Source organism: Equus quagga, chromosome 13 (genome assembly GCF_021613505.1).
Source record: "Equus quagga isolate Etosha38 chromosome 13, UCLA_HA_Equagga_1.0, whole genome shotgun sequence".
Lineage (NCBI taxonomy): Eukaryota > Metazoa > Chordata > Mammalia > Perissodactyla > Equidae > Equus > Equus quagga.
Genome location: NC_060279.1, coordinates 80862858 through 80876058, shown reverse-complemented (window position 1 = coordinate 80876058; position 13201 = coordinate 80862858). Strand labels below are relative to the sequence as shown.

General features: G+C 53.2%; 1 long non-coding RNA gene across 2 annotated transcripts; it reads left to right on the top strand.

Annotated features, from left to right (window-relative positions):
- The first annotated feature begins 7594 nt into the window (after positions 1-7594).
- LOC124249569 (uncharacterized) lies at positions 7595-11874 on the top strand. Of its 2 annotated transcripts, none has more exons than XR_006891424.1 (3): positions 7595-7965; positions 9390-9476; positions 9985-11874. It is a non-coding gene; the product is annotated as an uncharacterized LOC124249569 (long non-coding RNA). The 2 variants fall into 2 exon arrangements; XR_006891425.1 differs by having other exon boundaries at positions 9348-9476.
- The last annotated feature ends 1327 nt before the right edge of the window (positions 11875-13201 follow it).

Below are 13201 nucleotides of genomic sequence, written 5' to 3'. Positions count from 1 at the left end.
TAATCCCCCAGCTCAACATCCTTAATTTAATCACATCTGCAAAATCCATTTTACCATGTAAGGTAACAGATTCACAGATTCCAGGGATTAGGATCTGGATATCTTTGGGGCCATTATTCAGTTTACCGTAGCGTTTCAGACATCCCCCTCCTCATCCTTTCCCTCCTCTACTCCAGGCCGGAGGTGGGGGGAGCAGGAGTAGACCTGGCAGGGATGAGTCCAGCCAGGGGGGTCAGAAAGGGGCCCTTAGCTGACGAGGAAGAGGAAGACAACGCTCTCTGCCTGAGGGTGTTCAAGAAAGGCTGCCTGGAGGAAAAGACCTCAGAGCTGTATCTTTAAGGAGGCTCAGGGGGAATGACAACTGGCATCAAGGTGGTGGTTGAGGGCAGTGGGCAGGTCTGGCTCCTCCCTGTGAGTCCTCATCACTTCCTCCTAGGGGCTACAGAGTAGTGTGGCTTCTCCACCCTCCCAGCTGGGAGCTGGAGGCCTCAGTCTCTCCTCCAGTAAAGCGAGGCTGATGACAGAGCCCAGGGGTCGCTGAGCGTCCCTGTCTGCTGATTACTACCTCGATGCCTGCCCGCCTAGTGCCCTGAAACAAAGGGGCTGCCGGAAACCACCCCGGGCCAGGATTCCTCCCCACCCTTGCCTACCAGGCTGTGGCCACCGGGAGCTGCACCTGCCCAGCCCACCCTCTGGCCACTCCATCCCTGCTGGACTTTGCCCCTCATCTACGCTAGGCTTGCTCTTCCTCCCAGGCCCTGGTGGCTAGGAATATAGGAGGGGGTGGGCGGGTGGATGTTTGTTTTAGTACCTGTACGGGCCAGACTTTGGTTCTGTTTTCTGTAAAATGGGCAACAATAAACACTCTACTTGCAGGGAGAATTCATTAATCCACAAGTATTTATTGAGCACCCGCCGTGTACCAAGAGCGCACTGGGGGCTTCTCGGGAACAAGGAGGACAGATGATGTCCAGGGGGCTGAGCAGAGGAGACACTATACTGGCCACACTGCCTCCCCCGCCACGCTCGTGGAGTTCCCGACTCCCCCAAACCCTTCTCGGACCTCCCCTAGCTCTCTTCCCCTCGCCCCCGGGGAGAGCCAGTGCTCCGTTCTAGGGCATCCTGCCAGCCTCTCTCACGAGGGTCAGGGAGGTCCCTGCCCACACCACACCCGTCCCGGGCCATCAGGCATCCTCTTGTGTTCAGGGCGAAGGAACAAGGGCCCGCGGGGCTTCGCTGGACCCTGGGAGCGGCAGTACCCAGATTGACAGACGGGAAAACCGAGGCTGGCGGGCTGGGCCGGGGGTGGATTCGAACCCGGACCGCAGAGCTTTCTGCAAAACCCCTTCTCCCCTCAACTCCAAGCCCTGGCCGGGCAGCCTCGGTTTTCCCTGCTCCCTGTCCCTGCAGCCGCAGTTCTCCCCTCCGCCTTGGTTCTTGGCTCCATCCTCTGCACCGTCCCTCCTCGCTGACGCCCGCGGCGGACCAGGCGGGTAACCCGAGGAGGAAGCGTGGACCAGTCGGAGACCGCATTCCAGGCTTGGGGGCAGGACTGTCATTGCCACAGCAACTTGGCCGGCCTGCGCCTCGCAGCCCGGTGGGTGGCGCGCGTACCGTATCCCTCGGTCGAACCTGGTGGGAGGAGCAGGGAAGGCGCGCCAGAACTGACTGCCAATCGGAAGCCTGCGGCTGGCGTTGCTATGGCAACTTTGCCCGCCTTCAGCACGCCGTGACGTAGAGCCGCGCGCGCAGCGTACTCAGGCCGCAGTCTAGTGGAAGGAACTGGGAGGCGTGCTAGAGCTGGTGGCCAATCAGGGGCGTGAGGCTGGCGTTGCTATGGCGACCACGGGATTGGGAGAGTTTGCGGCAATCCCGGCTGCCGGGCGGTGGCTGGAAGGAGGAGGGAACAGCAAGTCGAAGATCCAGACGCCTCACATGCCTTTGCGGGGAAAGGGGCACGTGGTGTCCTGACGTTTGCGGCGCTTCTCCGGTGCCTCGTCCCTGCGCCGCGGGGCTTGCGTCGTCGGGAGCGCTGGACGAGGCATAAATCGTATCGCTAAGCCCGGGGGTAGAGTCTCTGGCAAGCTCTCCCTCACCCTAACCCCACCTGCCTCCCCCTCCCTGGGCATGGATGCCTCCACTTTAGTGGCGTGGAAAACTCCACATTGGGTATGGAATTTTCCACTGACTCTTCCAGAAATACACTCGTTTTTATTTTTAATAACAGCTTTATGCAAATATAATTCAAAGGCCATACAATTTGCCCCTTTAGTATACAATTCATTGAGTTGTTAGTATATTCACACAGTTGTGCAAGCGTCACCACTGTCTAATGCTAGAACACTGCAGACCCATGAGCAGTCATGTCTCATTCCCCCTGCCCCTCAGCCCCTGGCAACCATTAGTCCACTTTAGCCTCTATGGATTTGCCTATTCTGGACATTTCATATCAATAGAATCATACAGTAGCAGAAATCCATTCTTAAAAGCAAAGCAGTGTGTGGATTGTTCTTCCTAGCTGGTGGGGCCAATTCAGCCATGATGTGGACTCTGGAGCCAGAGATGTGGGTGTGAATCCTAGTTCTGTTGTGGCCTTGTCCTTAGCCCCTCTGAAGCTCAGTGTCCGCTTAGGGACTGCGTGGGAGGGCACAATCTGCCTTGGGCTTGCCAGGCTATGCTCCCTGCTGTCAGGTACAGGTGGGCTATGGTAGGGATGCCAGTCTCTGCTGGATTTTGAGGGGTCACTGGGAGACCAGACACAGGAGGAGCAGATGAACCTTGGGGGTTTGTCCTTTGGCCAGCCTCCTTACAGACCCAGCATCTGTCCAGGTGTCCCACTGAGCTTCTCAGTCTCTGTTGCATGCTGAAATTTCTTTACATAGTTCATTCTTTATCTCAAGGCGCACCTGTGATATATGGGCTCTGAGCTGGGTGCTGAGGTTGCAACAGTGAACAAAAAGGTCGCAGATATTCCTATGCCTCTTTCTTCCTTAGAACTCACATTCTAGGGCAGAGCTGGACAGTAAACAGCCAAACAAAGCATTAATAGGATTCTTCAGGTCAGGGCTAAGTCCTCTGTGGAAGACAAAACAAAATGATGTGATAGAGACTGTTGGAGGTCCAACTTAGATGGTGGGGTCAGGGAGTAGGAACATAGATGCCCAAATGACAGGAAGAATGAGGCAGGCATAGGCCAGGGAAGAGTCTGCAAGGCAGTGGAAATGGCAGGTGCAAAGATTCCCTGAGGTGGGGGCTGGCTTGTTGTATTAGAGCCACAGTGAGGAGCAGAGAGCGGTTGAAGGAGGGGTGGCCAAGATGGAAAGGTGTGTGGGAGGGTTGCTGCTGGTGAAGAGCAGATGTCCTAGCCCTTTCCACTCGGTGATATGTAGGTCTTTTGTTTCTCTTTATTTTTTTATGTTGTTAATTAGGAAGCCAGTCTAGGCACTTTCTGAACTTCATGCTCTGATACCTGAGGTATCCCCAGGATAAGGAGGCAGCTTATTCCTAAGACATGCTGCTTGTCTTCCAGGGGCTTATGGCCTCATCATGTTTTCTGTTAATAAGTAGGACACAGTCTTGAGGAAGATACTGCTCTTTCTACCCGTATTAGTTATCTAGTTCTGCCTAATAAATTAGGCGGTGGCCCCATGCCTAGTGGCCTAATACAATAAACATTTATCAGCTCACAGTTTATGTGGGTCAGGAACTCAGGATTGGCTTAGCTGGGTGGTTCTGCTCAGGGTCTCCCATGAGGTTGAGGTCAAGCTGGGACAGCAGTCATCTCAAGCCTTGCCTTGAGCTGGACGATCCACTTCCAAGCTGGGTTACTCACATAGCTTTTCGCAGGTGGCCTCAGTTCCTCGCCACATGGACCTCTCCACAGGGCTACTTGAGTGTCCTCATAACACAGCCACTGGCTTCCCTCAGAGTTGGTGAACCAAGAGATAAGAAAGCAGAAGAAGCCACAGTGCCTTTTATGACTTAGTCCCTGAAGTCACATTCTGTTGTCTCCCCAGTTTGCTTCTGCTGACCCTATTCACTGTGGGAGGGGACCAAGTGAGAGTGTGAATACCATGTGGTGAGACTCATGGGGGCCATCTTGGAGGCCAGCCCTCACACTGTCTAAATTGTAGACACCAGCATGGTCCTCTGTCTTCTTTAGCCAAGCAGGCCTGTGCTGCTCCCTTGGGCCTGCTCTCCCATGAGAGGGTCCCAGGCCCCTGGTTTAGGCTGAATCCCCAGGGGGATGACTCAGTCACCCTTTCTGTGTTGGAGAGGCAAGGGAAAAGCCAATACCAGCCACAGTGGTGGCAAGTGGAGAGCAGGTCAGAACCAAAGACAGAAGGGAGAAGAGTGACTGTGGCTTCATTCTTACCCATCTCTAGGCCCCCAAATCTCGAGGGAGGGAGGAAACATGAAGCCATGGTTTTGGGGGGTGTAGAGGGTGGTAGCATTAGAATAACTGACTCTTTCCCAGGCCCCTCACCCCCTGATGTTGGAGGATTGAGACTGAAGCATTGTGGTGGTTCAGACCTGGACTGAGAACCTTCTTGCAGCCATCTGTGGTGTCTCCAGGTCACCACAGGGAGAGTGCAGACAGGGTGGCAGCAGCTGGCACAGCTGCCAGGATTAGCGGGCCTGCTGCTGAATGTGTCAGAGATCAGGGATGTGTGCAGGCAGCTGGCTCTGGAGCCCTTAGTGCTGTCTGGTGTCAGCTGGCACTGACTCGGGGGCCTAGTGAGGTGCCAAGGCAGCTTGTTTCTGTAGCAGAAGTATGACTCATGCCAGGATCTGTCCTATCTTATAGCCTAGTGAGCCTGCAGTTGCCATCTACACAGCTGGGCCAGCCAGCCACTGTAGTCTGCCATGTCCAGTGTGCCACTGGGCAGTAAAGCGTTGACTCAGCAGCCCCGGGTTGTCCAAACCCTCACATTCCAAAGAAAAGTCTGGCCTGTGAGCTGCTCCTGGGAGATAACGTCTAAGCCTTCGGAATATCCTACCTAACAAGAGTATCTTTGTGTACCTGGAGCCTCAGTCCACATCAGGTCATCTACGCCAACACTGTGACTTACGGTGGGGGTTTTAGGCCAGCCTGCATCAGTTTGATCTCTGGGGAGCTAGAGACTGAGCAACTGAGGTCAGTTATGTGGGTGCTGCATGCTTTCATTACCATCTCCCAATAAAATCCCTGGACATCGAGGCTTGGGTGAGCATCCCTGGGTGGCAATGCTCCATGTGTCATCATATACTGTTGCTGGGAGAATTAAGCGCTGTCCATGTGACTCCACTGAGAGAGGACACCTGGAAGCTCATGCCTGGTCTCTCCTCGGTCCTGCCCTATAGTCCTCTTTCCTTGGCTGATTTTCATTTGTATCTTTCCACTGTAACAAACTGTAACTAAGACTATAACAGATAGAGTTCCATGAGTCCTTTTAGTCAATCTTTGAAACTGAGGGCTCTGAGGCAGCCTTGACTGTCCTGCAAGGCTCAGCATGGCCGCCTCCTACCAGCTGCCAACCTGTGAGTGGGAGGTGCCCTGGCAATCTTCACTTGCAGGCAGTGCTGGGCTCCATCACACTGCAACTGCTATGTATGGGCACCCCCACCCTCTCCTTCTCAGCAAACTCCTTCCATCCACTTTGTTTTACATGTGGCTTTTGCTCAGTTCTGGTTAAGTTCTTCAGCTCTATAACTTTTAATCAGGGGCCAGATATTTTCACCTTTGCAGGCTGTGCAGTTTTTAGTTACTACTCAACTCTGCCATTAGAGTGTGAAAGGAGTCATAGACAATATGTAAATGCATGGCTGTGGGTGTGTTCCAATACAACTATTTATGGATGCTGAAGTCTGAATTTCAAATAATCTTCGTATGTTACCAAAGTGTTCTTTTGATTTTTTTCAACCACTAAAAAACGTATTCCAGTGGTTAAGATTTGACTCTCTCACCACCATGGTTTGAGTTTGTTTCCCGGCCAGGGAATCACACTACCCATCTGGTCTGTTGGTTGTCACACTGTGGTGGCTGCCTGTTGTTGTGATGCTGAAAACTATGCCACCGCTATTTTAAGTACCAGCAGGGTCACCTACGGTGGACAGGTTTCAGTGGGGCTTCCAGACTAAGAATAGGAAGAAAGGACCTGGACTCCCCAAAATTGGCCATGAAAATCCCCTAAAGTAGCAGAGGAGCATTGTCTGATACAGTGCCGGAAGAGGAGAGGATGGTGCAAACAAAAAGATTGGGCAGGATTCTGCTCTGCTGTACACAGGGTCGCCAGGAGTCAGAACCAACTTGACTGGCACCAACAGCAACTACAAAAAGGTAAAAACCATTCTCATCTCAGGGGCTATACAAACATGCAAGGGGCTGCACTTGGCCCACAGGCTGCAGTATGCTGACCCGTGTCTTGAATTACTCATGACTCTTGACTTTGATTTCCAGCGAGCCCCAGAAGCCAGTGCCCTTCCCCGAGTGGCTGTGTGCACATGGTCTGCCGGACATTCTTCATCTCTGCAGCAGGCTGGAGTAGGCTCTTCTGACCCAGTTGGCTCTGGGTGGTTCCTCCCCTATGGGATGCTGACTTGGCTCAACATCGCAGGTGGCCTTTCCCCTGCCAAGAGGTCAGCCCAGAGCTTGATGCTCCCACCAGTTCTCTCCACCCCAAGCAAAGTGAAGGGCTCTGTGGTACCCAAAGATATCCATGTCCTCATCCCTAGAACCTGTGAATGTTATCTTACACGACGGAAGGAACTTTGCAGATGTGATTAAGGATCTTAAAATGGGGAGGAGATTATCTTATCCTGGATTATTTCGGTGAGCCCTCAATGTAACCACAAGTACCCTTCAAGAAGGAGACAGGGGAGTCAGAAAAAGAAATGTGGCAACGGAAGCCGAGACTGGAGTAAAGCGGCCCCAGCCGAGGAGCGCTGGCACCACCATAAGGCGGAAGAGGCAAGGAAGGTTCTGCCCTAGAGCCTGGAGGGCATACGGCCGGCTGACATCTTGACTTTGGACTTCCAGCCTCCAGAACTGTCGGGTGATAAACTTCTGCAGTTCTAAGGCCCCCTTTCGAGGGCCCCCGTTACAGCTGTCCTAGAAAGAGAACATCCGTCTTTCCTTCCACTTTCTGGGCATTCCAGCCTCTCGCCCTGCTACTCTGACTTCTGCTCTTGCCTGTGGCCCACCTCTCTGTCCTCCACCTCCTCCTCCTGCCGAGGTCCCAGGGCCACCGGTCCCCAGCTGCTCGACGCCAAGGCGACGAATCTGGGGCGGCTGCGGGCACTGGACCTCGAAGGCACCCCGCGCGGTCCCACCACGGCTGGGGACGCCGGGGCTCTGGCGAGGCGCTCGCCGCGGTCAAGGCGCACACGCCCGTCCCGCTCCGTCTCCCGGGGCTCGGGGAGCCTTCCCACGCCACCCCCGCCCTCCTCCCTCCCGGCGCGCGGGTACCCCCGCCCTGCTCGGCGAGAACTTTGGCGGAGGAAGTCCCGCCCCCACAGACCCCGGAAGCGCCCTCTCCTGGGCTCTCATTGGCCTGCGCCGGGTGGGCGTAGTGCCTTTCGGGTAATGTAGTTCCCGCCGCGCGCTGGGTGAGCCTGCCTGGCCAGGGGAGAGGGCGCGGGGCGGGCGAGCTCTGAGTCCCCAGTGCCAGCTCTGCCCCACGAGACTCCTTGTTCTGACGATGGGACGGGCTGTGGAGGGGAGAACAGACTGTACCTGAAGGCCAGTGAGGAGCCCCTGGTGATGAGTGACTGCACCAGGTAGTGGCAATAGAGACAGCAGAGGTGCCTGGACTCTGGATGTGTTGCTTCAGTAGGACCAGCCCGGTTTCCTGATGTGAGGCAGTGAGAGACAGCTATCAAGGTGAACCTGGGTGTTTGAACTCAGCGGCTTGATGGATGGAAGTTCCATCAACTGAGATGTGGAAGTTGGTGGCTGGAGCAGGTTCCTGGGAGAAGATCTGGAGTGTGAGTTTGGAGATTTGAAGTGTGATATATCCTGGTACTCCTGAATGGAGGCACTGTGTAGGCACTTGGACCTGCAGCTCTGGAATTCTGCAGGATTAGGGCTGGAAATATCTAAAGGGTGAGCTCGAGAGGGGACTAGGATCAATGTGGAATGGATAAAGGATGGCGATGAATGCCCTGACAGGCTGGAGGAGGGGAGGCTGGAGGGGAGTAGGACCAGATGTCCTGACTAGGCAGTTAGATGGTGCTGGTGGGTGTCACTAGGCTGTCCTGAAGGCCGGGCCTATGTCAGGAGGCAATATAGAGGAGGAGTGGCAGGGAGTCAAGGCTCCTGAGGGGCAGGTGGACCTGGGCACAGCTGTGGTGTGGTGGTGGTGGACGTAGGGGGTCACTGGGGCTGATTCGCCTGTCTGTGGGCTTGCCAGGCTTTTATATCTTCCCTCCTTGGGGGCTGTGGCTTTTCGTTCAGGGTTGCAGAGTTGTTCAGCAGCAGATGGGATCACCTGGGAGACAGGCAGGGACTCAGCCCAGTGTGCTGGGCTCTGAATGTGCCTCAGGAGGAGAGAGGAAGGTCATGGCAGGTGAGAGGACAGCCTGTGCAAAGGCAGAGACAAAGGAAGGTGGGGTCTCAGAGGTCAGGGTGTGGTTCTGGGCGGCTAAATGTTGAAGCTAGGAACAGGGCCTGGTGGGGAGGTCTTCACTGCAGGGCTTTGGGATGCCTGTGGCAATGGGCCATTGAGGTGAGGGCAGGACTAGGGTGGAATAGGGTCGTGGCTGCTATGCCAGGCACTCTCAGGACACCACACGCAGAGTGGCATGGGGGAGGCCAGGGAATTGCCAAGGGGGGAACTGGTGAGGTTGTGCTGGGGATGTGGAATTACAAGCATGCTGAGCACCAAGAGTTACATGCCTGCTAGGTGGAAGGGCAAACCAAAGGGCCCTGGGAGCAGGTACTTGGCCCTCAGGGAGAATGGTTGGCGTAGGTTTAGCTGCATCTGAGAAGTATGATCTGGGGGACACAGAGCGAATTGGCTGGCAGGAGGCCTGTGTGCCTGGATCAGAACATAAACGTAGTTGGCAGCCATCTGGTCACCTGCTTGTGGTTGCAGTGGGCCGGATGCAGAGTCCCGTAGTAACATGAGGAGAGAGGGACCAATGGCCTTGGGACCTGGGTATCCCCTCTAAGGTAGAGTTCTGGGGAAGAAGGTAGTATCACGATGTGTGTGTAGGGTGGTTTCTGCCTCTGGGGAAATAGGATGTCGGTGGGAGATATGATAGGACCTTTCCAGGTCAAGGGCCTGAATGTGTGCATCTGTCCATATTTTGGTTGATTTTTCTGCCCACTCATCGACCCCAAAGATCAGCTGAACCCATCATTACAGGGTCTGGTGACATTTGAGAATGTGGCTGTGTATTTCTCCCAGGGGGAGTGTGGAGGCTCCTTAGTGTAACCCAGAGGCACCAGTACTGTGATGTTGTGTCGGAGAACTTTCAGCTCATTGGCTCGCTGGGTAAGTCCCTTACGCCCTCCCCCAGCATACTGACCACCTGCTGCCTTTTCCCCTGAGAAGTTCTGTCCATCCCAAAGCTGGACCACAGGAGCTGCCTTCTTCTCAGGTTAGCTGTGGTTGGAGCTATGGGTGCTGAGACTGGGCTGGTGCACTTCCTGTCTCTCTCTGAGCCGCCCTGTGAGTAGCCCTCATACCTGTTGCCTCAAGACTTCATAGGGTAGAGTTTGGGGGCCATGTCCTTCACAGGTGCCCACCTGATCCCCCCAATCTCAGCCTGTGCCCAGCTTGGCAACCCTGCTAGAGTCATGGCTCCTTTGTGCTACAGACTTGCCCCATCTTCTCTAAATGTTTGTGCAGGGCCTGCCATGTCCTGGCCAAACTTGATGTCTTACATACCATTTCCATTTAATGTTAGGTTGCTGGCTCTGTGGTCACACAACACCAGGTCATGATGGGAAGCTTAGGCCACATGGTCAGCTGGTATCCCATGCTTTATTCTTTCCCAAAGGCTCAGCATGCTGGAAGCTGTTTCTCTAAAGTAGAATAGTTATCTGCAGAAGAAGATGGAGACTTGCTTCCAAATCTGAGAGATCTGTGCTGCAATTCTCCTGTTGCTGCTTCCTGGAGGCTCCATGTGGTGTCCTGATTTGCCACAGACACTTCAAGTATCATCGAGTCTGCTGGATCGTGAGGCCCAGGTGGTGAAGCAGACTGTACTGCAGGTGGAACCTGCTTCAGAGCCTTCTCTCCTTCTGGTTCCCACTTAAAACCAGAAGGATGGTTCAAAGCAGTAGATTCAGATGTGGTGTACGTTGCCTCCAAAATCCAAAAAGGCCTACCAAGCATTGTGCCTCTTTTTTGGTGGTCAGTGGTGTGAGGGGAGATTAGATGGGACATCTCAACCTACTCAGGCTATTGAACCCCCAAGAGTGTCACTGAGGCGGCAGGCCCCTGAATTTTTGTAGGTTTTGTTTCCCACCCTCTCATTTACATGTCTTACTAAAGTATCTAAAATACTTGCTACTTCTTGCTCACCAGATCCACTCAGCGTAGTTTATCAATGAAGTGGACCAATGTGATGTTTACGCAGTGTCAAGATGGTCAAGATCTCTGTGGGCTATCTTAGGCAGAGAGCAGCAGCATGTAGTCCTGAGGCAACAGTCTGGAGGTATACTGTTGGTTCGGTCCAAGCAGGTAAAAGCAAATGGTTTCTGGTGTTCCTTGTAATTTGTGTGGAAGAAAAGGCACCAGCCAACTTCAGTAGCTGCATGCCGAGTGCCAGGGGTTCTGTGAATTTCTTGTAATAAAGATACTAAGTCTGGAACAGCAGGTACAATTGGAGTCACCACCAGATTAAATTTACGATCATTCACAGTCATTGTCCAGGATGTATCTGACTTCTGCACAGGCCCAACTAGTGGGTTCAATGGGAATGTGGTGGGTCCCGCCACCCTTGCTTCTTTCAAGTCTTTGATAGTGGCATTAATCTCTGCAGTTCCTCCAGGGATGCAATCTTGCTTTCGGTTTACTGTTTTGGCAGGGAGTGGAAGCTTCAGGGGCTTCTATTTAGCCCTCCTTAGCATAATGGCTCTTACCCCATGGCTCAGCAACGTGATATAGGGATTCTGCCAGTGACTAAGTGTGCCTGTTCCAATTATATACTCAGCAACTGGGGAAGTGACCAGAGAGTGGGCCTGTTGACCAACTGGGCTCACTGGGAGTTGGACCTGAGCTAATACTCATTTATCACCTGACCACCATAGGCCTCCACTTTAACTCCTGGGCCACTGTGTTTTTGAGTTTCAGGAGTTAGTATCAGTTCAGAGCTTGTGTCTAGTAATCCTGAAGGGTCTGAGCACAACCTTTTCCCCAATTCACAGTCACTCTAATAAATGGTTGCAGTTCCCTTTGGGGAGGGCTTGGAGGAAGATTGATGGTATATACTTTTGACAATAGGGCAGGGTCCTTTCTCAAGGGGACCTGGCCTCCTCTCCAGGGTTCTGGGCTGTGAATTGACTCAGGTCTGGAAACTGAGGCTGTGACTCTCCACCGTGGCAAACTAAGTCAGGCTTTTGGCACCAGATGTGGAGCCTTTATTAATACATAGATCATGCACTGCTCAGTTAGGCTGACCATGTCTTTTTTCCCAAGGAACACTGTAATCAACTGACCTGCCAAAGACCTCCACGGGCCAAGGCACTCTGATTGCCTGTACATCCTGCTGCCTGTTAAGGCGATGTGCCACCTTGTAATTGGTAGTTAAGTGCTGCCACTTGGCCTCTGCTACTCATGGGCCCATCCCATGGAAATCAGAGAGCCCATCTCAATGGCAGCATCTCCTGCAGTCATAGCTGCTCACGAAAGAGCAACCACAGGGATTTTCCAGGCTGCAGGTCCCCCTCGCACTAATGTATTTTTCAGTTACTTTGGTGAAGGGAATATCTTCTTCTTTTTTTTTTTTTGTGGAAGATTAGCCCTGAGCTAACATCTGCTGCCAATCCTCCTCTTTTTGCTGAGGAAGACTGGCCCTGAGCTCACATCCATGCTCATCTTCCTCCACTTTGTATGTGGGATGCCTACCACAGAATGGCTTGCCAGGTGGTACCATGTCTGCACCTGGGATCCGAACCGGTGAACCCCAGGTCTCCGAAGCGGAATGTGCGCACTTAACTGCTGTGCCACCGGGCCGGCCCCGGGAATGTCTTCTGATCTTGTGGAACGTAGTTGGGGGATGGTGGTGTCACTTTTCTGGCTGCCGTGACAAATTACCACAAATCTAGCACTCTATACAACACAAATATAGTATCTTACAGTTCTGTGGGCAGACGGCCAACATGGGTCTCCCTAGGCTAAAATCAAGGTGTTGGCGGGGCTGTTTCTGGAGGCTCTTGGGGAGAATCCATTTCCTTGCTCACTTAGGTTTAGAATTCAGTTTCCTGTGGTTGCAGGACCGAGGTCTCCATTTTCTTGCTGGCTGTCCACTGAGGGCCATTCCCAGCTTCTGCAGGCCACTTGCATTCCTTGGCTCTTGGTTTCCTTCCTCCATCTTCAGAGCTAGTAATGGCAGGTTGGGTCCCTTTCATGCTTTGAGTCTCTCCTACCTCTTCTTTCATTGTTTCATCTCTCTCACTCTTCTGCCTTTGAGGGCCCATGTGATTATGGGCCCACCTGGAAAACCCAGGATAATCTTCCTATTTTGAGGTCAGCTGGTTAAAAACCTTGATTGCACCTTCAAAATCATTTTTCCCCATAAGGTACCATGTCCACAGGTTCCGGGGACTAGCGCACAGACATCAGTATTCAGCCTCCCATAGGAGTGCGGGTCCCATGTGATAAACCCAGTGCAACATGCCTGTCTCCCTAAGCCTTTGATTCATTCCTCCACGTCATGCCAGGGCAGCTCAGGCATCTCAATCTCATTAACTTCAGGCCACAATTGAATCTAAGTTGTTAAAGTTGTTAAACCACCTCCAGCTGCTCAAGCTAAAATAGCGAATCTGGAAATTGTGGTAAGTGCGCCAATACCAGTGAATTCAGCCCAATTCGTTGAATTTGCTCTCCTTGACCTTCGAATCTACTCCTACCCATTTTCCCCAGATTTCTGCTGATATATGCACATATTAGGAAAGTCCTGAAGTTGATTGGTGGGTGAGCCATTTCCTCCTGTGTCATAGTATGTGACTCTCCCCACGGAGTGTGCTGAGATTTGATCTGGCTACGGGTTG